General features: G+C 37.6%; 1 non-coding gene across 1 annotated transcript; it reads right to left on the reverse strand.

Moving 5' to 3' along the window:
• Positions 1-5149: 5149 nt before the first annotated feature.
• On the reverse strand, positions 5150-5258 carry LOC148576835 (small nucleolar RNA R71). The gene has a single exon (XR_015903730.1). It is a non-coding gene; the product is annotated as a small nucleolar RNA R71 (small nucleolar RNA).
• Between the last annotated feature and the right edge of the window lie 22608 nt (positions 5259-27866).

A 27866-nucleotide genomic window follows, 5' to 3' on the forward strand; every position in this document is an offset into this window, starting at 1 on the left:
CGAGGTCCAAAGCAAAAACAGAGTGTGCTTAAGAACTCTGGACACCTCTAATTGGGGACTTTAGCAAAGCTAAGTCACAATCTAAAAAGGTTCACCCAGTTATGTGTCTGTGGCATTTATGTATACGGTGGTAATATTGGAAAACAAAGTGCTTAGGGCCACGACCAAGACTCATAAAGTAGCTGTGTTCAAGAATCAACATACTAAACTAGGAGAATCAATAATACTATCAGAATTCTGAGTTCCTATGGACGCCAATCATTCTGAATTTCAAAGGATAAAGTGAGATGCCAAAACTTTTCGGAAACAAAAAGCTACTAGTCCTGCTCATCTAATTAGAATCTGAGCTTCACTTAAAACTCTGAGATATTATTGCTTCTCAATTTCTTTTTATCCTATTTTATTTGTCTAGCTGCTTGGGGGCAAGCAACAGTTTATGTTTGGTGTTGTGATGAGCGGATATTTTATACGCTTTTTGGGGGTAATTTCATGTAGTTGTTAGCATGTTTTAGTTAGTTTTTAGTATATTTTTGTTAGTTTCTAGGAAAAATTCATATTTCTAGACTTTACTATGAGTTTGTGTATTTTTCTATGATTTCAGGTATTTTCTGACTAAAATTGAGGGAGCTGAGCAAAAATCTGATCCAGGCTGAAAAAGGACTGCAGATGCTGTTGGATTCTGACCTCCCTGCACTCAAAATGGATTTTCTGGAGCTACAGGAGTCCAAATGGCGTGATCTCAATTGCGTTGGAAAGTAGACATTCAGGGCTTTCCAGCAATATATAATAGTCCATACTTTGCTCAAGGATAAATGACGTAAACTGGCGTTCAACGCCAGTTCCATGTTGCATTCTGGCGTTAAACGCCAGAAACAGGTTACAAGTTGGAGTTTAACTCTGGAAACAGCCTAGGCACGTGTAAAACTCAAGTCTCAGCCCCTGCACACACGAAGTGGGGTCCAGAAGTGGATTTCTGCACTATCTATCTTAGTTTACTCATTTTCTGTAAACCTAGGTTACTAGTTTAGTATTTAAACAAATTTTAGAGATTTATTTTGGACCTCATGACATTTTCAGATATGAACTTTGTACTCTTTGAAGGCATGAGTCTCTAAACTCCATTGTTGGGGGTGAGGAGCTCTGCTGTGTCTCGATGAATTAATGCAATTATTTCTGTTTTCTATTCAAACACGCTTGTTTCTATCTAAGATGTTCATTCGCACTTCAATATGATGAATGTGATGATCCGTGATATTCATCACCATTTTCAATCTATGAACGCATGCCTAACAACCACTCCTGTTCTACCTTCGATTGAATGAGTATCTCTTAGATTCCTTAATCAGAATCTTCGTGGTATAAGCTAGAATCCATTGGCAGCATTCTTGAGAATCCGGAAAGTCTAAACCTTGTCTATGATATTCCGAGTAGGATTCATGGATTGAATGACTGTGACGAGCTTCAAGCTCACAAGGGTTGGGCGTAGTGACAGACGCAAAAGGATCAATGGATCCTATTCTAGCATGAGTGAGAACCGACAGATGATTAGCCGTGTGGTGACAGCGCACCTGGACCATTTTCACTGAGAGGACGAATGATAGCCATTGACAACGGTGATCCACCAACACACAGCTTGCCATAGGAGGAACCTTGCGTGCGTGAAGAAGAAGACAGGGGGAAAGCAAAGATTCAGAAGACAAAGCATCTCCAAAACTCCAACATATTCTCCATTACTGCATAACAAGTATTTAATTCATGCTCTTTTATTTTTTGCAATCCAAACTGATAATTATAATTGATATCCTGACTAAAAATTACAAGATAACCATAGATTGCTTCAAGCCAACAATCTTCGTGGGATTCGACCCTTACTCAAGTAAGGTATTACTTGGACGACCCAGTGCACTTGCTGGTTAGTGGTACGAGTTGTAAAAAGTGTGATTTACAATTCGTGCACCAGGAATCAGCCAAGATATGGTTTCAGTTTCCTCTATGTAGTATATAGTATTCATGGACACTTAGGCTAGTGACCCATAAGATAGGATTGAATTTTAATGGTTGTTGAGTTTTAAATGATGATATGTGATGATTTATGATGAATTGATGATTGTTGAGTTTGATTATGATGATTGATAGTGATATGATGAGGATGAATGATTTGTGAAGTTGAGAAGTGAATTGTGTTGGTATATGTGATATTGATGTTGATAAATTAGTAATGTAGTTGAAAAAATGTTAATGAGGTTTGATATATGTGATATATTGATGTTGAGATTGAGGATGAGTAAAGGTGAAGGAAAATGTGGTAAGTTTGGTGTAATATGACATAGAGGGTTGATTTTGAGGATAGATAGAGTTTGGAATGGTTTGGTATGGTTTTGGTTGTGTTTTACAAGAAATTATGGAAATTGTGAAATTGGATAAAAGTTAGTTTTTGGTGAACTTTGTCTGATCATAACTTTTGCCCCTGCTTTCAAAATTGGCTGAAATTTGTTTAGAATTAAAGTCCATTGAAAACCCTTTAAATCTATATAAAGTTTGTAAAATTTGGAATTTTGTAGAGGGAGTTATGATCATTCAAAATTGGTGTTAAAAATATGAAAATCTGCAAACTTGCAGAATTTTGTGATTTCTGGTATGTGCGTATGCACAGCCTTGTGCGCACGCACACCTCTGCAAAAATTTTGACCTGTGTGCATGCACAGACCTGTGCGTACGCACACGCAGAGGTAGGTAGTTTGTTCACAGCGTTAGCACAGCTTGTGCGCGCACATACCCAATGAGAAATTACAACCTGTGCGTACGTACAGCCCTGTGTGCACGCACACGTTGGGAAGGCCAGTTGATGCGTGAGCATCTTTCGTATCTTTTCCTAGTGAATTTGTATTTAATTTGTTGAGTTTAATCAAGAATTAATTATCTTTTAGCCACTATGGATGCTACTTTGAGTCTTGTGCAATTTTGTTTATTTCAGGTAACATTTGGTTGGATTTGATGGAGCTTCCACAGAAAAAGAGAAGAAGGCTATACAGGGCAGGAATGGCTTAGAGGATAGAGAGGAAGCTTGCACAAATGGAATCAGCACAAGAATTAAAGGAGATGACAGCGAGGAGCGACGTGTGAGCGTGTCTGACGCGTACGCGTGATTTGGAGATTTGCTCAGCGACGCGTGCGCATGACTGACGCGTATGCATGACACGCGAAGAAGACCATCAATGCGTACGCGTGACTGACGCGTACGCGTGACATGTGCCACGTGCAGAAAACACAGAAAACGCTGATTATTTAATTAATTCTGATTTAAACTTTATTTTATTTAAAAATAGAAAAAGATATTATTTAGTTTTAGAAGATAGATTTTAAATTAATTAGGATTAGATATAAAAGGGGGATCCCAACATTAGTTCACTTTTCATTCCACCTCAGCCCAATTTACAATCCTAGTTTTTCTCTCTGCACCATGAGCAACTAAACCTCCATTGTTAAGGTTAAGAGCTCTGTCTATTGTACGGATTGATACTATTATTTTTCTATTTTAACTCATGTACTGATTTATATTTCAAGAATTATTTTCGTTCTTTATCTTATGAATTTGGGTGGAACGGAAGTATGACCCTTTTTCTAATTGAGTTCTTGTATAACTTGGAAAAGCTCTTTACTTGAACTACAGCTTGAAAACATATTCTCCTAAATTTCTAATTATCTAGACTTAACGGGATACATGACATATAATCCTCTTATATTTGGGTAATTAGGATTTTTGTGGCATATAACTAGAATTGAACTTCACCCTCTAATTGGAATTAAGTGACCAAGGAATTGGCAGTTGATGAATTTTAGAGGAGACTAGAAAGGTCTAAGGAATTAGGGTCTAGTCACATATAGTTTGCCATGAATTAAATCTTGCATGATTAAAATAGTTAGTAAGAAAAGTCAATCCGGAAAATAGATATCTCTGAAGCCTTAACTATTTTCTCCATATATTATTCACAACTTGTTTACTGCTTGCTTTATAAATTTTCTAAATTTACTGTTTGATGCAATTGAGACCCAAACGCTCTTTTCTGTTTGTCTAACTAAGTAAATCACTTAACCACTGTTGCTTAGTCCATCAATCCTCGTGGGATCGACCCTCACTCACCTTAGGTATTACTTAGTACAATACGGTGCACTTGCCAGTTAGTTTGTGGACTCTAAATTCTGCACCAGGTTTTTGGCACCGTTTCCGGGGATTGATAGTGATTAACAACTATTAGTTGTTTGATTTCTTAGATTAGGCATTTCAGTTTTAATTTTATTTAATTTTTACTTTAGTATTTTCAAAAAAAAAGTATAATAATAATAAATAAATAAATAAATAGCACTAATATTTTTTTTTAATTTCTGAAATTAAGTTTGGTGTTTCCTAGTTAGTCTTATTTTAATTTTTCTTATTTAATTTGCCTAATAATTTCAAAATATTTTGTTCTATTTTAATAAGTAATTTTCGAATTTTAGAGTTAATTTTTTTAGTATCTTTTCTTTTATTTATTTTACACAGGTTACCTCACTGGGAATTCTCTACACTCTGACGTAGAGATTCCCATCTTCTCTTGTTTTCTATTTGTTTATGCACAGGAACAGAGACAAGGAACCCCTCTTAGACTTTGATCCTGAACCTGAAAGAACTTTCAGGCGGCATTTGCAACAAGCAAGACTTTACAAGACTGCAGAATCCACTATGGATCCTAATAATGCTGTTAATGCCAATGTGGCAAATCCGAATGAGAATGAGCAACAAAGGAGAGTGCTTGGCTCTTACTCTACTCCTACTGTAAATCTTTATGGAAAAAGCATTGTGGTGCCTCCTATAGCTGCGAACAACTTTGAGTTGAAGCCACAATTGGTCACCCTGGTGCAACAAAATTGCCAGTATCATGGTCTTCTCCACGAAGACCCAAATCAATTTATTTCTAATTTTCTGCAGATCTGTGATACTGTGAAGACAAATGGAGTGAACCCAGAGGTGTACAAACTCATGCTCTTTCTGTTTGCTCTGAGGGATGGAGCAAAGCTATGGTTAGATTCCCAACCCAAGGAAAGTTTGGATACTTGGGACAAGGTTGTTACTGAGTTTCTTACTAAATTTTTCCCACCAAAGAAGTTGACTAAGCTTAGGGTGGAGGTTCAGACCTTCAGACAGAAGGATGGTGAAACTCTTTATGAAGCTTGGGAGAGGTACAAGCTACTGACTAGGCAATGCCCTCCGGACATGTTTTCCAAATGGACCCAACTAGATATCTTTTATGAAGTCTTGGGTGAAATGTTCAAAATGTTCTTAGATAATTCCGCAGGTGGTTCACTGCACAAGAAGAAGACACCGGAGGAGACTATTGAGCTTATTGAATTGGTTGCTAGCAACCAATATTTATACTCATCTTACAGGAATCCTGTGAACTCAGAGACTTCTCAGAAGAGAGGTGTGTTGGAAATGAATGCCGTTAATGCTATTCTTGTCCAGAACAAGCTTATGTCTCAGCAAATAAATTTACTTACTCAGCAGATGGGTGGCATGCAAGTCTCAGCTATCAACACCAAAAAATCCACATCAAGAGGTCTCTTATGAAATGATAGGTAATTTTGTACAAAATAAGAATTATGATTATGCTCAATCTTTTTCTGAACAGGTAAATTATATGGGGAGTGGTCTAGAAACCCCAATAATGATCCACACTCTAAGACATACAATCTTGGGTGAATGGACCAACCTCAGAGATCTCAGAATTTCAAGAATAATTCTCAGGGTGGTTTCTAACATAATAATCATAATAACCGCCAATTTCAGTCTTATCAACAACAACCACCTCAGTAGACAAACTCTCAATCCCAATAAGATTCTAATTGGGAGATGATGAGGAGTTTTATGCAGGAAACCAGAGCCTCCATTAGAAACTTGGAGGTGCAAATGGGCCAACTGAGCAAGCAAATACCTGAGAGGTCTGCAAATACAATTCAAAACTTGGAGATTCAGATGGGTCAATTAGCCACAAAAGTTAATGAAATTGATAAGAGGACCATTAATAGCCTTCCTGGTAACACAACTCCATATCCAAGAGTGGAATGCAAGGCAATCACCTTGATAAGTGGACAAGTGGCAAGTATGGAAGCACAAGTTAATGAGGAGCCAGTTGAAAAAGAAGCTACAGAGGAGAAGAAGGAAGAAGTAGAGCACGTCCCTCCAAAGCATGCGGACAACCCATTCCCAGACTCTCTTGACACTTATCCTACGTTGCCAAAGGCTCCTGAGTACAAGCCTAAAATACCATATCCTCAGAGACTTCAAAAGGAGACCAAGGACAAACAGTTTTCAAAGTTCTTGGAAGTCTTCAGAAAGTTGCAAATCAATATTCCTTTTGCTGAGGTTTTGGAGTAAATGCCTCTCTATGTCAAATTCATGAAGGAGTTGTTGTCAAAGAAGAAGCCTTTAAAGGGAGATGAGACAGTGGTCCTGACTAAGGAATGTAGTGCCATCATTCAGAATAACTTGCCAAGGAAGATGCCGGATCCAAGGAGCTTTCAAATTTCATGCACCATTGGGAGCACAACCTTTGAGAAAGCGTTATGTGATCTAGGAGCAAGCATCAATTTAATGCCCTTATCTATGATGAAGAAGTTGCAAATCCAAGAAGCAAAACCCACAAGGATAGCATTACAGATGGAAGACAAATCTATAAAGCCTACATATGGATTAGTGGAGAATATCTTGGTCAAAATGGGTAAGTTCTTCCTCCCAGCAGATTTTGTGATTCTTGACATGGGAGAGGATGAGAATGCCTCTATAATTCTAGGAAGGCCATTCTTAGCCACTGGGAGAGCTCTAATTGATGTAGAAGTGGGTGAATTAGTGCTCAGAGTGCATAATGAGCAACTGGTTTTTCATGTCTTCAAAGATATACATTCAACAGGTGAAGAAGAGAGGTGCATGCAGACTGAGCTTATAGATCTAACCCTTCAAAAACCCCCTGATGACGGACAGCAGAATCTGCAGCTCAAACCTTCTTTAGTGACAACCAATAAAATTCCTCCTGATATCAAACCTAAGTTCGGTGTCGGGAATACATCATCCATCAAGGAGGAGGTTCCCAAAAAGAAGAAAATACCCAGGGGATGGAGGAACAAAAAGATCCCCACTGAAGGTTTCTCCCCAGGAATGAAGGTGGTGTTGAGTAGGAATCCAGTTTGGATTTATACAGTAAACAGAATCCTCTCTCTGGAGCATATTGAGCTAATTTATGGAGACACAGGAAAGAATTTCAAAGTAAGGGGTAAAGAGCTGAGCCCCTATGATCCTCCTCCTTAGAGGAGCTGACCGTCAAGCTAGTAACGGGAAAGAAGAGCTTGTCGAGAGCCAACCCGATAAATTCGTATCCTTAGTTATTTTTCGTAGTAGTGATTTTCTTATTTATTTGATATTTATAAAGTTTTTACTGTTTTTCTTTCGTTTTAAGTGTGTTCTGATCATGCAGCTATTTTAGAACAGGAACCGAACTCTAGCAAAAAAAAAAAAAAGACACGCGACACGTACGCGTCATATGTGTGTGCGTGAAAAATAAAATTTAACAGAGAGTTTGGCAGGAGTAATGCTGGTGGTGAGCTTGACACACAAGCATGTCCACGCGTACGCATCCCTCACGCGTACGCGTCGCTTGTGTCTTCACCAGTCCAGTGTACGCGTCCCCCACGCGTACGCGTGACCCTACAAATCGGCGTAAATTGGTGTATGGCCAGAGAGTTATGATGGTGTGGGATAGAACTGTGCTGGGAGCACAAGCCCCACCACGCGTACACGTCATATGAGAATTTTGGTTCCCAGGCCACGCGAACAGAGAGTTGTGCGTGCGCGGGGATGCCCTCGCGCCATTCGCACAACCAACATCACGCGTACGCATCCCAGACGCGTACGCGTCGCTTGAAATTCACGTGATCCACGCGTACGCGTGCTTTACGTGTACATGTCGCATGCGACGCCCAATTAAACCACCTCAGCGCCTGATTTCAAATCATCCACCCTCTAATCCTAATTCTGTCTTGTTCTTTTATCCTTTTATTCTTCTTTCATCATACTATTTTTTTTATATCTTTCTATGTCCCTCTCTGTTTTCAGTTCTTCTTTGCTTGAGGACAAGCAAACCTTCAAGTTTGGTGTTGTGTTGCTTCGCTTATAGCTTTTTTGTTTATGGCACCAAAGGGAGGCAAATCATCTTCACGGAGGAACACAGCGTGAAGAATGAGACGACCACTAGGATAACTGAGGTGGTTGAGTTCCTTTCATTCTATATTTCCTCCCGTTCTTATTATGTTATATTCCTATTTTCCGTTATTTTACTTGATTTCTGCATGATCCTTTGTTATTTCAATTCCTAGGTTCTAGTAAATTAGTTATTTTTATTCTATTAATCATTTTTAATTCTGAAAAGTGTCTCATGTATTGCCCACTGAGCTTGAAATCAAAAAGAAAGAAGAAAAGATGTAGTGCATGAGAAATTGAGTTTAATTTTTAGAGTAGTCTCATTTATTCAAATGTGGTGGTATTTTCTGTGACTCTGAATGCATGACATGAACAATGCATATTTAAATTTGAATCAAAGAATGTTGATGTACAAGGAACAGGGATTTAGAGAATTATTATGACTTCTCTGAAATAAACAAAAATTTAATTCTTGAAGCAAAAGAAACAGCAAAAGAAAAAAAAAAGCAAGGTCCAAGGCTCTGAGCATCAGTGACTAGGGAGGTCAGACATGATTAAAAGCTCAAAGAGTTGTTTTCCTAGTCATATGCTTGTGGTGTTCTTGTGTCAAGTAATCCTTGAGACAAAACATTTAGAGTCGAGATCAATTGCAATTAGCAGAGTATGCCAAAGGCTTTGAGCACCACTGTCTGGGAGTAGCTAAAAGAAAAATCAGAACTTCAAAAGAGTTCCCCAGTTAAGTGCTTGCGGTGTTTCTGTGTCAAGTAAAGCTTGAGAAACATTTAAAGTCACGGCTAGGCTCAAGGTGCAAAGCACCAAAGAAAAGAGAATTAAAGTAAATTTTGCTGTGTTCAAGGATTAAACTGGCGTATAAAGATCAGAGAATTCATAATATGATCCGGATTCCAATTTCGAATGACACTGACATCCCTCTGATTCAAAGGAGAGTGAGATGCCAAAACTGTTTAGAGTTACAATGAATAAACCCCATTTTAAGAAGAGACATGAGCATAACTGAACTCTCACCTCTCATGCAAATTCACATCTTAATCATGTACTAATTTTGGTTGGTTGAGGACAAGCAATAATTCAAGTTTCGTGTTGTGATGTGTGAGCATCTTTCCTATCTTTTTCTAGTGAATTTGCATTTAATTTGTTGAGTTTAATCAAGAATTAATTATCTTTTAGCCACTATGGATGCTACTTTGAGTCTTGTGCAATTCTGTTTATTTTAGGTAGCATTTGATTGGATTTGATGGAGCTTCTACAGAAAAAGAGAAGAAGGCTATATAGGCAGGAATGGCTTAGAGGATGGAGAGGAAGCTTGCACAAATGGAATTAGCACAAGAATTAAAAGAGATGACAGCGAGGAGTGACGCGTGCGCGTGCCTGACGCGTATGCGTGATTTGGAGATTTGCTCAGTGACGCGTGCGTGTGACTAACGCGTACCCATGACACGCGAAGAAGACCATCGACGCGTACGCGTGACTGATGCGTACGTGTGACATGCGCCACGTGTAGAAAATGCAAAAAACGCTGATTATTTAATTAATTCTGATTTAAACTTTATTTTATTTAAAAATAGGAAAAGATATTATTTAGTTTTGGAAGATAGATTTTAAATTAATTAGGATTAGATATAAAAGGGGGTGATGAGCGGATAATTTATACGCTTTTTGGCATTATTTTTAGGTAGTTTTTAGTATGTTTTAGTTACTTTTTATTATATTTTTATTAGTTTTTATGAAAAAATCATATTTCTGGACTTTACTATGAGTTTGTGTGTTTTTCTATAATTTCAGGTATTTTCTGGCTGAAATTGAGGGACCTGAGCAAAAATCTGATTCAGAGGCTGAGAAAGGACTGCAGATGCTGTTGGATTCTGACCCTCCTATATTCGAAGTAGATTTTCTGGAGCTACAGAAGCCCAATTGGCGTGCTCTTAATTTCGTTGGAAATTAGACATCTTGGCTTTCTAGCAATATATTGTAACGACCCAATTTTCAATATGTCTAGATCATACCAGAAACTGAGCGCTACCAATTTGTCTTCCTAATTATTATCTATTATTTATCATATGTGCCTGATTCGTTGTTAAAAATGAAGTTAATTTGTGAGGTGTATTTTTTTAAATGAAAATGTTTGGGTTAGTAGACGAAATCATTCATAATCAATTCACAAGTAATAACAGATAAAACAGTTATAAACAACCACACATTCAGTTATCCAGCCTTTATTAGAGTATAAACCTTTAGTTAGAACACCCCTAGATATAGCTAGATAATAACTATATACATATACATACATACAACATCCCAGGTCTTGACCTGTTCAAGAGGTCTCTAAGCTGGCACCTAGGCTAGCCTAGATTCTATACTCACCTAGTCCCTCTAAACTACTAAAGCGAGGGAAAGTACGTTCTAAGTCTTCACAACTCAAGTCAGGTGGAACGTCATCAAAAGATAGAACATCATCTACTACTCCTCTGCACGATCAGACTTTTCCACAGGACGTCTCTCTAGTACTTCATGAAGTAGCCACACAACAGGAATCTTGTACACAGGATTTAGGTTAAAGTGCGCATACGAACGGGGTGCAGACGTTGGCTGGTCTCACAGTATATACATATAAACAGAGAACGATATTCACCCTAGACTCAGAAGACTATCTAGAGCAGAATCCTCTTCTTGCGAATGATCATCAGCGAACTATAGTAAGGTACTCTTACTTCCATCTGAAGGGGGAAGGGAGAGAGAAGGGGTAAGAACTGGGGAGTTCTTAGTAGGGCCGGGGTTATTAGTTACGTTCATTTATTTGGGGTCGATTAGTAGACGAATAACATAATATAGCGAAGCAGTAAACAGAAGATAAAGACAGAAAGAGAAAGTAGAGAAACAGAAAGCAGAACACAAACAAAAGAATACAAGAAAATAAAACACATAAATAGCATACAAGCAGACAAACATAAAGAAGTAGATCACACACAGAAAGGAGTGCAACAGAGAATGATGCGCAGACAAGAATGATGCATGTCTAGCCCTAGCGCAGGCCATGAGCTCATGTGTCGGTTGGCTGCCCGCAATCCCGACATTTATCCGGTCACGAGTAATCCCGATTTTCCTGATACAATTTTCCGTTCCTAAATAAATGCGCATATAATAATAGCCGCTCATTTGAGACAGCCTCTGCTTACTGCAGAAAAATATATATATACTCTACTCTGCTCTGGGGAAGCGGAAAATGGCTGTAGGTAACTTAGTTTCCCTACAGAGGCTCTGGGTTGCATTAAGCAACTAATATATATTGAATATAGCTCTGGGTTGCATCAAGCAACTAATATATATATATATATATAGCTCTGGGTTGCATCAAGAAACTAATATATATAAATATAGCTCTAGGTTGCATCAAGCAACTAATATATATAAATATCTCTTTATTATATTACTCTTCTCTTTATATCTCTTTACTCTGTTCTAGTTTCTCTTTTCTCTGTATCTCTTTACTCTGTTTTAATTACTCTGTTCTCTGTATCTCTTTTTTGTTCTCTGATTACTCTTTTCATCTGTATCTATATTACTCTTTTTCTCTTTATCTCTTTACTTTACTCTGGTTACTCTATTTTCTGTGTTTTTCTACTCTGCTCTGGTTTCTCTGCTTAACGTATGTATTTAAAGCTTATGTAAATTTCGGTATGAATAGTTAGCTTATCCCAAGTATAGGTTCATTAAGTCTATACTGAAACCATTTAACTTTTCATATAATACCTAACCCTAGTCGCAACTCAAGTACTAACTAAGTTGCCCTAGTTCGTTCACTAGTCTCTATTTGTTTTTCTGTCATTAAAACTTTACAGACTTTTTCTTTGATTTTTATCTTTTCTTTATCTTTTTATCTTTCTTTTATCTTTACCTCACTAATATGTTCTTACCACTCCCTAAGTGTTTTATGAAGGTAATTATGAGATTCTGCACTTAAAGTTGTCTTTCTAAAGCTTTTACAGAAAATTGCCTTTTTCGCATTATTTTATTATTTCTATTAAAATATTATTTTTAATTAAATATTATTATTTAATATTTTATTATTATTTATTATTTTATTAATATATTTTCGAAAATTACCTTCCTTTAACCTTTTACTTTATAAATTCACTTTTTACCACCTGTAACTTTTAATATTTCTACTTTAACCACCCTAACTTTCAGGAATTACAAAATAACCCCTCAAACACTAAAATATTTACTTCCTTACCCTTTCTAAGATCTAAAAGGTGTTCTTCAATGTTCTTCATCACACTCAAAGTATTCTTCATGTTCTTCGTATATTCTTTAAATTCTTTCTCTGTTTTTACCCGTTTTTCAGTCTTTTCAGCAACTGATTTTTACCAAAATTCAAAATAAATTCCCAGCCACTAAAACCCCATCTTTTCTACATGATTTTAACACAAATTGAACCCCAATTTAGGGCCTAGGGTTTCGTTTTCCAGAAGCCACAAGAACACACATTCATAGCTTGAATTTCATCAAATTTCATCAAAATTTCACCAAATTTTCACCAAGAATCAATCATATATGCAACCAATTTTTAGCACAGCCAAATCATACAACATTCACACAACTCAAACACAAATATTCAAGAATAATTTCGTGACACCCTACCTTGATTTGCTGCTCCAAATCCGGTTACTCTTTGAAGTGTTCTTAAAGCACTTTTTCCTCCTAAAACACATCAAGAACAACTTTAAAACTCTAAACCATCAACTAAACGAACTTCAGCAGTATCTTAGGAAGGTTATCCCCACCTTAAACGTGCAGGAAATCAAAGATCTTTGGCCCACAAGTCAAGCTAAGCAAGAGATCTAAGGAAGAACATCAAGAAAATACTTGTTTAAGCATGTTTCCTTGAAAACCGAATTGAAGAGGGAGGGAGACAGCCATCTCACCTTATTTCCAGCCTTGATATGTTATATGGTTATGTAGAGGAAGAAGAGAGGATCATTTTGGTGAAATCGGAATTTTGATTTGAGTTTTAGTTCAGAAGAAATCAAGCTTTGAAGATTAAGTGTTCATGAAAGTTTCTCTCTTTTCTCTCTTGTTATTTTCGGCCAAAATGATGAAATGAGACAGCCTTGGAGGTCTTGGGGGTGTAAGGTGAGTTGTGATTGGTTGGCTTGGAGGTGGATTAAAATAATATTAAAATATCTCTGGTGTACAACTACTAAAACTAGGTGTATCGGAACACTCGTAAAAACATCTCTAAAAATTATTTTCTGAGCTACTAGTATAAATGACACTAGTAACATATTTATTATGAGAATAAAACATGAATAATGAGGCCTTAGCATTTGCTAAAGTCATCAGAGAGTGCTGGTGCTAAGCTGCACCAGTAAACCGTAAACCCGGTTAAACCGATTTTCTATTTTTAACAAAAATAGACCAGGTAACCTTATAATATCATTCAAGCATTTTCTAATACTAATATAATGATAATATTATACTATTATCTCTCCCCTCTCATGAATCGAGTCCGGTTCATCAAACAAAGACTATTTACGAAAATCAGAATCAAAACTACCAACCGATACGGTTCAAAAACTAGGTTCTTCGCGATTGCATTATCGAGCTTGCCTCAGAGGAGGTTATAGCTTAAGGATGACATAATGATAATGAGGATTGATATGCTTGATGATATAACAGAGGTGTTCCCTTTACTGATCTTCCGGAGAAATCCGTACTTTCAAAAAAGACCTCATGTACTCGAAAATTAGGGTTGTTACATATATAATAGTCCAAACTTTGCCCAAGATTTGATGGCCCAAACTGGCATTCAACGCCAGCCAAAGACCCTTTTTCTGGCGTTAAACGCCCAAACTGGCACCAGAACTGGAGTTAAACACCCAAGCTGGCATCCAAGCTGGCGTTTAACTCCAGAAAAGGCCTATGCACGTGTAAAGCTCAATGCTCAGCGCAAGCACACACCAAGTGGGCCCCGAAAATGGATTTATGCACTCTTTGCACTTAGTTACTCAATTTCTGTAATCCTTAGTAACTAGTTTAGTATAAATACTAGTCTTACCTATTGTATTCATATATCTTTGGACTTTTAGGCTTATGCCATTTTTCACATTTGGAAGGCTGGCCATTCTGCCATGCCTAGACCTTTTTCTCTTATGTATTTTCCAACGGTGGAGTTTCTACACCTCATAGATTAAGGTGAGGAGCTCTGCTATTCTTCATGAATTAATGCAAGTACTATTGTTTCTCTTTTAGTTCACACTTACTTCTTCTCCAAGATATACTCTCGTACTTAATTCAGTTAAGTCAGAATGATGGGGTGACTCGTGACAATCACCCACTATCTTCGTTACTCGCTTAGCCAAGATCCGCATGGCTGACAACCACAAGCGGTCTACATGATGTTCAACATAGTCATTGGACGACAGCCGGAGTATAGTCTCTTGGGTCTCTGATCCACGGATTTGACTTGCCTCTCCTGACAACAGAGCATTTGAATCCGTGAGATTAGAAATTTCGTGGTAGAGGCTAGAACCAATTGCCAGCATTCCTGAGATCCGGAAAGTCTAAACCTTGTCTGTGGTATTCCGAGTAGGATCTAAGACGGGATGACTGTGACGAGCTTGAAACTCACGAATGTTGGGCGCAGTTACTGTGTGCAAAATGATAGAGAGATCCTTTTCTGACACAAGTGAGAACTGACAGATGATTAGCCCTGTGGTAGCTGTGCTTGGTATTTTTCATCCGAAACGAGAGATCTAACAGTTGATTAGCCATACAGAAACCGTACCTGGACCATTTTCACTGAGAGGATGGATGGTAGCCATTGACAACAGTGATCCACCAACATACAGCTTGCCATGGAAGGGAGCACGCATGATTGGATGAAGACAATAGGAAAGCAGAGGTTCAGAAGCAACAAAGCATCTCCAAACGCTTATCTGAAATTTTCACCAATGAATTACATAAGTATCTTTATTTTAATTTACATTTTATTTATCTTTCAATTATCAAAACTCATAACCAATTGAATCCGCCTGACTAAGATTTACAGGATGACCATAGCTTGCTTCAAGCCGGCAATCTCCGTGGGATCGACCCTTACTCGCGTAAGGTTTTATTACTTGGACGACCTAGTGCACTTGCTGGTTAGTTGTACCGGAGTTTTGAAAAGTGTGATCACAATTCCGTGCACCAAGTTTTTTGGCGCCGTTGCCGGGGATTGTTCGAGTTTGAACAACTGACAGTTTATCTTGTTGCTTAGATTGGGTACTTTTATTTTATGTTTAAGCTTTTTATTTTTATTTTCGAAAAAAAATACAAAAAAAAAATTAATAAAATAATAAAAAAAATTTTGTGTTTCTTGTTTGAGTCTTGTCTAATTTTAAGTTTGGTGTCAATTACATTTTTTTAATTTTCTTATAATTTTTGAAAATTCATGCATTATGTTCTTTATGATCTTCAAATTGTTCTTGATGATTTTCTTTGTTTGATCTTTACATTTTCTTTTTTTGTATCTTTTCTTGTTTTTCATATGCATCTTCGAATTATTAGTATCTAAAGTTTAAAAATTTTAAAGTTTGGTATCTTGAATGTCTTTCTTTTGTTAAAAATTTTCAAAAATATGTTCTTAATGTTCATCATGATTTTCAAAGTGTTCTTGGTGTTCATCTTGACATTCAAAGTGTTCTTGCATGCATTATTTGTTTTGATCTTAAATTTTTATGTTTTGTTTCATTTTGTTATTTTTCTCTCTCCTCATTAAAAATTCAAAAGTAAAAAAATATCTTTTACTTATTCTTCTCATATTTTTTGAAAATTTGAGTTGACTTGGTAAAAAAATTTTAAAATTTAGTTGTTTCTTGTTAGTCAAGTCAAAATTTCAATTTAAAAACTTTATCTTTTCAAATCTTTTTCAAAATCAATTCTTTTTCATTTTTTATGATTTTTGAATTTCATTCTTAAAATTTTTCGAAAATATTTTTCATTTTTCTTTTAACGTTTTCAAAAATTTTAAAACTAATTTTTCAAAATCTTTTTCTTAATTTTATTTCATATTTTCGAAAATCCTTGCTAACAATTAATGTTTTGATTCAAAAATTTTAAGTTTGTTACTTTCTTGTTAAGAAAGGTTCAATCTTTAAATTCTAGAATCATATCTTTTAGTTTCTTGTTAGTCAAGTCATCAACTTTAATTTTCAAAATCAAATCTTTTTAATTTCTTTTTCAATTCTTTTTCAAAATAAATTTCAATAATATCTTTTTAAAATTTTAATTTCAAAATCTTTTTCTAACTTCTTATCTTTTCAAAATTTATTTTCAAATCTTTTTCAACTAACTACTTGATTTGTTTGTTTTAATTTAAAAAAAAATTTACTATTTCTTATCTTTTTCAAAACCACCTAACTACTTTTCCACTTCTAATTTTCGAAAATCACTAACCACTTTTTAAAAATTCTTTTTAATTAACTAATTGTTTTAAATTCTAATTTTATTTTATTTCTTTTAATATTTTCGAACACTAACTAAATAATTAAAATAAAAATAAAAATATTTTTCTTTTCCCTATTCTTAAAATTCGAATACTCTCTCTCATCTCCTTCTATTTATTTCTTTAGTTACTAACACTTCTCTTCTACCCATAATTCGAATCCCTCTCTTTTCTCTCTGTTCGAATTACTCATCTCCTCTCTCTTCTCATTATTCCATTCTTCAATTCTTATACTCACATAAAAGAATCTCTATACTGTGACATAGAGGATTCCCATTCTCTCTTTGTTCTTGATGAGCGGATAATTTATACGCTTTTTGGCATTATTTTTACATAGTTTTCAGTATGATTTAGTTAGCTTTTAGTATATTTTTATTAGTTTTTAATTAAAATTCACATTTCTGGACTTTACTATGAGTTTGTGTGTTTTTTTGTGATTTCAGGTATTTTCTGGCTGAAATTGAGGGACTTGAGCAAAAATCAGATTCAGAGGTTGAAGAAGGACTGCAGATGTTGTTGGATTCTGACCTCCCTGCACTCAAAGTGGATTTTCTGGAGCTACAGAACTCCAAATGGCGTGCTCGTAATTGTGTTGGAAAGTAGACATCAAGGGCTTTCCAGGAATATATAGTAGTCCATACTTTGATTAAGGATAGATGACGTAAACTAGCGTTGAACGCCAGTTCCATGATGCATTCTGGAGTCAAACGCCAAAAACAGGTTGCAAAGTGGAGTTAAACGCTAGAAACAGGTTACAAACTGGCGCTCAACTCCAAGAAAGGCCCCTACACATGTAAAGCTCAATGCTCAGCCCAAGCACACACCAAATGGGCCCCAGAAGTGGATTTCTGCATCATTTACTCAATTCTGCAAACCCTAGTAACTAGTTTAGTATAAATAGGACTTTTTACTATTATGTTTATATCTTTGGATCATCTTTGATTAGTTTTATGCTATCTTAGACTTTTGTGAGGGCTGGCCATTCGGCCATGCCTGAACATTTATCACTTGTGTATTTTCAATGGTAGAGTTTCTACACACCATAGATTAAGGTGTGGAGCTCTGCTGTTCCTCAAAGATTAATGCAAAGTACTACTGTTTTTCTATTCAATTCAACTTATTCCGCTTCTAAGATATTCATTCGCACTTCAATATGATGGATGTGATGATCGTGATAGTCATCATCATTCTCAACTTATGAACGCGTGCCTGACAACCACTTTCGTTCTACCTTAGATTGAATGGATATCTCTTGGATATCTAATACAGGGGACCGAGTCTGAGTTATTTGGGTCTTCGTGGTATAAGTTAGAACCCATGGACGGCCATTCTTGAGAATCTGAAAAGTCTAAACCTTGTCTGTGGTATTCCGAGTAGGATTCAGGGATTGAATGACTGTGACGAGCTTCAAACTCGCGAGTGCTGGGCGTAGTGACAGACGTAAAAGGATTAATGGATCCTATTCCAGTATGATCGAGAACTGACAGATGATTAGCCATGCAGTGACAGCGCATTGGACCATTTTCACTGAGAGGACAGGTGGCCATTGACAACGGTGATGCCTAACATACAGCTTGCCATGGAAAGGAGTAGGAAGGATTGGATGAAGACAGCAGGAAAGCAGCGGTTCAGAGGGACGAAAGCATCTCTATATGCTTATCTAAAATTCTCACCAATGAATTACATAAGTACCACTATCCTATTTTATATTTTATTTATCTTTTACTTATCAATTCATAAAATTAGTTGAATCCGCCTGACTGAGATTTACAAGATGACCATAGCTTGCTTCAAGCCGACAATCTCCGTGGGATCGACCCTTACTCACGTAAGGTTTATTACTTGGACGACCCAGTGCACTTTCTGGTTAGTTGTACAAAGTTGTGAAACAGAATTAAGAACATGAACGTGCGTATTGAGTTTTTAGCGCCGTTACCAAGGAAGGAATGATCATGATTTCGAACACCAGTTCTCTTCTTTTTAATATGAGCAGGAACAAGGATAAGGACATTCTTGTTGAAGCTGATCCTGAACCTGAAAGGACTATGAAGAGGAAGCTAAGAGAAGCTAAAGCACAACACTCCGGAGAGGACCTTACAGAAAATTTCGAAAAAGAAGCAGACAAGGCAGCCAAACCCAACAATAATGGTGGAAATGCAAGGAAGATGCTTGGTGACTTTACTGCGCCAACTTCCAACTTCTATGGAAGAAGCATCTCAATTCCTGCAATTGGAGCAAACAACTTTGAGCTTAAGCCTCAATTAGTTTCTCTAATGCAGCAGAATTGCAAGTTTCATAGACTTCCATTGGAAGATCCTCATCAGTTCTTAGCTGAATTCTTGCAAATCTGTGACACTGTTAAGACCAATGGGGTTAATCTTGAGGTCTATAGACTTTGGCTTTTTCCCTTTGCTGTAAGAGACAGAGCTAGGATATGGTTGGACTCACAACCTAAAGAAAGCCTGAACTCTTGGGGAAAGTTGGTCAATGCTTTCTTGGCTAAATTCTTTCCACCTCAAAAGATGAGTAAGCTTAGAGTGGAAGTCCAAACCTTCAGACAGAAGGAAGGTGAGTCCCTCTATGAAGCTTGGGAAAGATACAAGCAATTGATCAGAAGGTGTCCTTCTGACATGTTTTCAGAATGGAGCATCTTAGGTATATTCTATGATGGTCTGTCTGAATTATCCAAGATGTCATTGGACCACTCTGTTGGTGGATCTCTTCATCTGAAGAAAACACCTGCAGAAGCCCAGGAACTCATTGAAATAGTTACAAATAACCAGTTCATGTATACTTCTGAAAGAAATCCTGTGAATAATGGGATGACTCAGAAGAAAGGAGTTCTTAAGATTGATACTCTGAATGCCATATTGGCTCAGAATAAAATATTGACTCAGCAAGTCTATAATTTCTCAGAATCTGACTGGAAAGCAAGCTGCATCTAGCAGTACTAAAGAAGCCTCCTCTGAAGTAGAAGCTTATGACCCTGAGAATCCTGTAATGGAAGAGGTGAATTACATGGGAGAATCCCATGGAAACACTTATAATCCTTCATGGAGAAATCATCCAAATTTCTCATAGAAGGATCAACAGAAGCCTCAACAATGCTTCAATAATAATAATGGTGGGAGAAATAGGTTTAGCAATAGTAAGCCTTTTCCATCATCTTCTCAGCAATAGACAGAGAATTCTAAGCAGAGCCTCTCTGACTTAGTAACCATAGTCTCTGATCTATCTAAGACCACTCTCAGTTTCATGACTGAAACAAGGTCCTCCATCAGAAATTTGGAGGCACAAGTGGGTCAGCTGAGTAAAAGAGTTACTGAAATCCCTCACAGCACTCTCCTAAGCAATACAGAAGAGAATCCAAAGAGAGAGTGCAAGGCCATCAATATATCCAAAGTGGCCGAACCTATAGAGGAGGAAGAGGCAGTGATATCCAGTGAGGAAGACCTCAATGGATGTCCAATGACCATTAAGGAGTTCCCTAATGAGGAACCAAAGGAATCTGAGTCTCATACAAAGACCATAGAGATTCCACTGAGCTTACTGTTGCCATTCATGAGCTTTGATGAGTATTCTTCCTCTGAAAAGGATGAAGATATTGTTGAAGAGCAAGTTGCTCGGTATCTAGGAGCAATCATGAAGCTGAATGCCAAGTTATTTGGTAATGAGACTTGGGAGGATGAACCTCCATTGCTCATCAATGAACTGAATGCCTTGGTTCAGCAGAAATTACCTCAGCAGAAACTGGATCCCGGAAGGTTCTTAATACCTTGTACCATAGGCACCATGATATTGAGAAGGCTCTGTGTGACCTGGGGTCAGGTATAAACCTCATGCCACTCTCTGTAATAGAGAAACTAGGGATCTTTGAGGTACAAGCTGTAAGAATCTCACTAGAGATGGCAGACAAATCAATGAAACAGGCTTATGGACTTGTAGAGGATGTCTTAGTGAAGGTTGAAGGCCTTTACATCCCTGCTGACTTCATAATCCTAGACATTGGAAAGGATGAGGATGACTCCATCATCCTTGGAAGACCCTTCCTAGCCATAGCAAGGGCTGTGATTGATGTGGACAGAGGAGAGTTAGTCCTTCAATTGAATGAGGACTACCTTGTGTTTAAGGCTCAAGGATCTTCTTCTGTAAACATGGAGAAGAAGCATGAAAAACTTCATCCAATTCTCTCCATACAGAGTCAAGCAGAGCCCCCACATTCAAACTCTAAGTTTGGTGTTGGGAGGCCACAATCATGCTCTGAGTATCTGTGAAGCTCTGTAAGAGCTCACTGTCAAGCTATTGATATTAAAGAAGCGCTTATTGGGAGGTAAACCAATCTTATTTATCTATGTTAATTATTTTTTCATTTCATTTTCCATTGTTAGTTTATGTTTTCTTTAGGTTGATGATCATGTGGAGTCACAAAAATAGCTGCAGAATTAAAGTGGAATCAAAAACAGTATAAAAAATAGCACACCCTGGAGGACAGGCTTACTGGCATTTAAACGCCAGTAAGGATAGCAGAATGGGCGTTTAACGCCCAGTCTGGCAGCATTCTGGGTGTTAAACGCCAAAAGGGGCATCAGCCTGGCGTTTAACGCCAGGAAAGGCAGCAGACTGGCGTTTAAACGCCAGAAAGGTGCAGGGAGCAGAATTCCTTGACACCTCAGGATCTGTAGACCCCACAGGATCCCTACCTACTCTAACCCTTTTTCTCTCCTTTTTACACATTTTTATAACACTCTTCTCCAAAATAACCTCCACCAATCACCTCCATTTCTCCTCCAAAATCATCATACAAACCACTTACCCCCACCCATTCAAATTTAAACCATCTCCCTCCCAAACCCAACCCCTATTACAAGAGTTCCCTCTCCACTCCACTTTTATATAAGTCCCTCATTACTCCTTCATTTTCACACATCATAACCACCTAAAACCCCCCTTGGCCGAACCAGTCACACACCTCCATCTCCTTCATATCTTCTTCCTCTAATCCTTTCTTTCTTCTTTTGCTCGAGGACGAGCAAACCTTTTAAGTTTGTTGTGGAAAAAAGCTCTGCTTTTTGTTTTTTCCATAACCATTAATGGCACCTAAGGCCGGAGAAACCTCAAGGAAGAGGAAAGGGAAGGCAGTTACTTTCAACTCCGAGTCATGGTGGATGGAGCAAACAAGAGAGCCCACTCATGGACCTCAACAAGAGCATGGGGAAGTCCCTCATCAAGAAATCCCTGAGATGCCTCAAGGGATGCATTTCCCTCCACACAACTATTGGGAGCAACTCAACACCTCTTTAGGAGAATTGAGTTCCAACATGGAGCAACTAAGAGTGGAGCACCAAGAGCACTCCATCATCCTCCATGAAATCAGAAAGGACCAAAATGCCATGAGAGAGGAGCAACAAAGGCAAGGAAGAGACATAGAGGAGCTCAAGAACTCTATTGGTTCTTCAAGAAGAAGAAGAAGCTACCGTCACTAAGGTGGACCCGTTCTTTAATCTCTTTGTTTATTTTCTTTTCTGTTTTTGGTTTTTATGCTTTATGTTTTGTCTATGTTTGTGTCTTTATTACATGATCATTAGTGTTTAGTGTCTATGTCTTAAAGTTATGAATGTTCCATGAATCTTTCACCTTTCTTAAATGAAAAATGTTTTTTGAAAAGGAAAAAGAAGTACATGAATTTCGAATTCTATCTTGAAAATAGTTTAATTATTTTGATGTGGTGGCAATACTTTTTGTTTTCTGAATGAATGCTTGAACAATGCATATTTGTGATAGTGAAGTTTATGAATGTTAGAATTGTTGGCTCTTGAAAGAATAATGAAAAAAGAGAAATCTTATTGATAATCTGAAAAATCATAAAATTGATTCTTGAAGCAAGAAAAAGTAGTGAAAAGTAAAAGCTTGCGAAAAAAAATGCGAAAAATAAAAAAAAAAAGAAAGAAAAAGAAAAAGCAAGTAGAAAAATCCAGTAATCATTTAAACTAAAAGGCAAGGGTAAAAAGGATCCAAGGCTTTGAGCATTAATGGATAGGAGGGCCCAAAGGAATAAAATCCTGGCCTAAGCGGCTAAATCAAGCTGTCCCTAACCATGTGCTTGTGTCATGAAGGTCCAAGTGAAAAGCTTGGGACTGAGTGGTTAAAGTCGTGATCCAAAGCAAAAGAGTATGCTTAAGAACTCTGGGCACCTCTAACTGGGGACTCTAGCAAAGCTGAGTCACAATCTGAAAAGGTTCACCCAGTTATGTGTCCGTGGCATTTATGTATCCGGTGGTAATACGGGAAAACAAAATGCTTAGGCTCACGGCCAAGACTCATAAAGAAGCTGTGTTCAAGAATCAACATACTAAACTAGGAGAATCAATAACACTATCTGAATTCTGAGTTCCTATGGATGCCAATCACTCTGAACTTCAAAGGATAAAGTGAGATGCCAAAACTGTTCAAAAGCAAAAAGCTACTAGTCCTGCTCATCTAATTAAAACTAATCTTTATTGATATTTTTGAAATTTATTGTATTTTCTCTTCTTTTTATTTTATTTTGTTTTTGGTTGCTTGGGGACAAGCAACAACTTAAGTTTGGTGTTGTGATGAGCGAATAATTTATACGCTTTTTGTCATTGTTTTTAGGTAGTTTTTAGTATGTTTTAGTTACTTTTTATTATATTTTTATTAGTTTTTATGCAAAAATCACATTTCTGGACTTTAATATGAGTTTGTATATTTTTCTGTAATTTCAGGTATTTTCTGGTTGAAATTGAGGGCTTGATTCAGAGGCTGAGAAAAGACTGCACATGTTGTTGGATTCTGACCCTCCTGTACTCTAAGTGGATTTTCTGGAGCTAAAAAAGCCCAATTGGTGCACTCTCAATTGCGTTAGAAAGTAGACATCTTGTGCTTTCCAGAAATATATAATAGTCCATACTTTTCCCGAGATTTGATTGCCCAGACTTGCGTTCAACGCCAGCCAAAGACCCTTTTCTGGTGTTAAATGCCCAAACTGGCATCCAAGCTGGCGTTTAACTCCAGAAAAGGCCTATGCACGTGTAAAGCTCAATGCTTAGCCCAAGCACACACTAAGTGGACCCCAAAAATAGATTTATGTACTCTCTGCACTTAGTTACTCAATTTTTGTAATCCTTAGTAACTAGTTTAGTATAAATACTAGTGTTTCCTATTATATTCATATATCTTTGGACTTTTAGGCTTATGCCATTTTTCACATTTGGAAGGCTGGCCATTCGGCCATGCCTAGACCTTTTTCTCTTATGTATTTTCCAACGGTGGAGTTTCTATACCTCATAGATTAAGGTGCGGAGCTCTGCTGTTCTTCATGAATTAATGCAAGTACTATTGTTTCTCTTTCAATTCACGCTTACTTCTTCTCCAAGATATACTCTCGTACTTAATTCAGTTAAGTCAGAATGAAAGGGTGACCCGTGACAATCACCCACTATATTCGTTACTCGCTTAGCCAAGATCTACGTGCCTGATAACCACAAGCGGTCTACATGATGTTCGACGTAGTCATTAGACGAAAGCCGGAGTATAGTCTCTTGGGTCTCTGATCCACGGATTTGACTTGCCTCTCCTGACAACAGAGCATTTGAATCCGTGAGATTAGAACCTTCGTGGTAGAGACTAGAACCAATTGGCAGCATTCCTGAGATCCGGAAAGTCTAAACCTTGTCTATAGTATTCTGAGTAGGATCTCGGACGGGATGACTGTGACGAGCTTCAAACTCATGAATGTTGGGCGCAATGATAGTGTGCAAAAGGATAGAAAGATCCTATTCCAAGACAAGTGAGAACCGACAGATGATTAGCCGTGCGGTAGCTGTGCCTGGTATTTTTCATCCGAGACGAGAGATTTGACAGTTGATTAGCCGTACAGGAACCGTACCTGGACCATTTTTACTGAGAGGATAGATGGTAGCCATTGACAACGGTGATCTACCGACATATAGCTTGCCATGGAAGGGAGCACGCATGATTGGATGAAGACAATAGGAAAGCAGAGGTTCAGAAGCAACAAAGCATCTCCAAAGTCTTATCTAAAATTCCCACCAATGAATTACATAAGTATATTTATTTTAATTTACATTTTATTTATCTTTCAATTATCAAAACTCATAACCAATTGAATCCGCCAGACTAAGATTTACAGGATGAGCATAGCTTGCTTCAAGCCGGCAATCTCCGTGGGATCGACCTTTACTCGCGTAAGGTTTTATTACTTGGACGACCCAGTGCACTTGCTGGTTAGTTGTACCGGAGTTGTGAAAAGTGTGATCACAATTCCGTGCACCAGGGGGATCCCAACATTAGTTCACTTTTCATTCCACTTCAGCCCAATTTACAATCCTAGTTTTTCTCTCTGCACCATGAGCAACTAAACCTCCACTGTTAAGGTTAGGAGCTCTGTCTATTGTACGGATTGATACTGTTATTTTTCTATTTTAATTCATGTACTGATTTATATTTCAAGAATTGTTTTCGTTCTTTATCTTATGAATTTGGGTGGAACGGAAGTATGACCCTTTTTATAATTGAGTTCTTGTATAACTTGGAAAAGCTCTTTACTTGAACAACAGCTTGAAAACATATTCTTCTAAATTTCTAATTATCTGGACTTAATGGGATACGTGACATATAATCCTCTTATATTTGGGTAATTAGGATTTTTGTCGCATATAACTAGAATTGAACTTCACCCTCTAATTGGAATTAAGTGACCAAGGAATTGGCGGTTGATGAATTTTAGAGGAGACTAGAAAGGTCTAAGGAATTAGGGTCTAGTCACATATAGTTTGCCATGAATTAAATCTTGCATGATTAAAATAGTTAGTAAGAAAAGTGAATCCAGAAAATAGATATCTCTGAAGCCTTAACTGTTTTCTCCATATATTATTCACAACTTGTTTATTGCTTGTTTTATAAATTTTCTAAATTTACTGTTTGATGCAATTGAGACCCAAACGCTCTTTTCTGTTTGTCCAACTAAGTAAATCACTTAACCACTGTTGCTTAGTCCATCAATCCTCGTGGGATCGACCGTCACTCACCTTAGGTATTACTTGGTACAACCCGGTGCATTTGCCGGTTAGTTTGTGGACTCTAAATTCCACACCACAAGTCTGTTGAGGGCACCAGCATAGGTTGTGCGAGCGAATAGACATTATGAATTTTGGTACCTGTGCATACGCACACCTCTATGCGTACGCACACATTTTAAAACTTCTTCTGGGCGTGCGCACGCACAGCCCTGTGCGTACGCACACGCCTTGTTTCTCAAATTTTACTTTGCTTTCAACTATTCTACCTTTCCAACAAGGTTGTAAGCTTCTATAACACCATTTTAGGACTCTTGGACTTAGTTTTGGGCATTTAAAAACATGGGAAAGAACTTAATGGCTTTAGATCATATCATTTGGAAAACTTAGAAAATGGAGGCCTAGGTTTCTGGTGTACTGAGGATGGCTCGATGGTATATGATGAATGGTTGATGTATGAGATGGGAATTGAGGAACGATTCAGTTTGGAATGGAAAAGTGATTTTACAGTGGTTGAGATGAGTCGAGAACTCGAATGTGTGATGAGGAATCACTGATGTATTGATACTGTTTTTTTAAAACCACTAAACTATTGTTTTATACTGAGACTATGAGACGCTATGCGTCCAGTAGGGACGGCGGCTGGATCCCGCCTGTCGAGGTAGCGGCGGCGGCGTAAGGGCGGTGGTTCGTCCCGCTTGCGTTGAGATGTGAGGTCCGTGGCAAGAGTATCCCGCTCGCATCTCTTCGGATCAATAGAGCATGCAGGCACAAAATCCTGGACAGTGATCTGAGCACTATATCTCGGGGGTTCCTATATGATGATTGCGAAGGGCGACATCTCCCTGGAGATATGTCGGGTTGGCAGTTGAACCGACAATGTGATATCACAGCCAATAGGGCAGGCATTCATCATGTGCATTTTCTATCTATTTGTTTGCTTTGCCGACTTGTAATTGCTTGCCTAATTGTATAACATGCCTAATTGCTATTTGAATTACTTGCCTTAAATGCTTCTACTTGTGATTTACTTGCATTGTGTATAATTGTGATTTCTATTGGGATTGAGGAGGTTCGGAAGGTGGTGGCGATGGGATCGCATGGAGGATAGGTTGGTGAAGGCTGTGGGACAGCGGAGACTGTTAGACTAGAAAATCCTTTAAGTTAGATTACCCATTTTATATGTTAAGGTTTTATATAATTATGCTTATTTGTTTTAGAATGCTTTAAGTTGAATCATGTGATGGATATGAAGTCTAGGATTGCCTTTGGCATCCCGAGGTCTTATATCCTACATCACTAGGCACTGTTACCATACTGAGAACCTCCGGTTCTCATATCATATTTCTGTTGTGTTTTTCAGATGCAGGTCACAACCCACCTCGGTGAGTTGCTTGGATGGTGACAGAAGCGGAGGATTCGGATATCTTTTGAGTCTTTTTAATTTATTTTGCATCTGTCTCTCACTTTTGTATTTTGTTTGCCTAGAGGCATGTATTGAGAGAACAAAACTTGTATAAGTTATTTTAACTGTCTGGTTCTATATATCTGTATATGGCTAGCCGGCTTAAACTCCGTGAGCCGTGGCTAGATTCTTATGATATTTTACTATTATATTTTGATATATCTTATCTGTTTCTTGTGCTTTAAGTTAGAAGTTTCGTTAGTATGTTTTGCGCATTTCAAATCCTCTTTTTGAGCTATATCCTTCATCGGGCTTCTAGATTATATTATTTCTTCTATATATTTAATGTATGAGCTTTAGAACTGTCGTAACCTCTGATTAACCTTTGTTTTATGGCGCGAGGTAAGACTTAGGGTAATTAGGGTGTTACATTTAGTGGTATCAGAGCAGTTCGTCCTTGTGAGCCTGAGGGATGGACCGATTGTGCTTCATTGCATACTCTGGGTCATTTTTCATTCATGCTATTTAGGTTATCTACTTGATATTTCATAGCATGCTTGTTTGTGAGTGCCTTTTTGGGATAATTGAAGCACTAGACTTTTGATATTGAGACTGATCACCTTGATATCGACTGTTTGGTGTAGCCAGGAACCTTAATGGCTATTCGCGGAC

This window comes from Arachis ipaensis, chromosome B1, assembly GCF_059453495.1.
Source record: "Arachis ipaensis isolate K30076 ecotype BB chromosome B1, ASM5945349v1, whole genome shotgun sequence".
Lineage (NCBI taxonomy): Eukaryota > Viridiplantae > Streptophyta > Magnoliopsida > Fabales > Fabaceae > Arachis > Arachis ipaensis.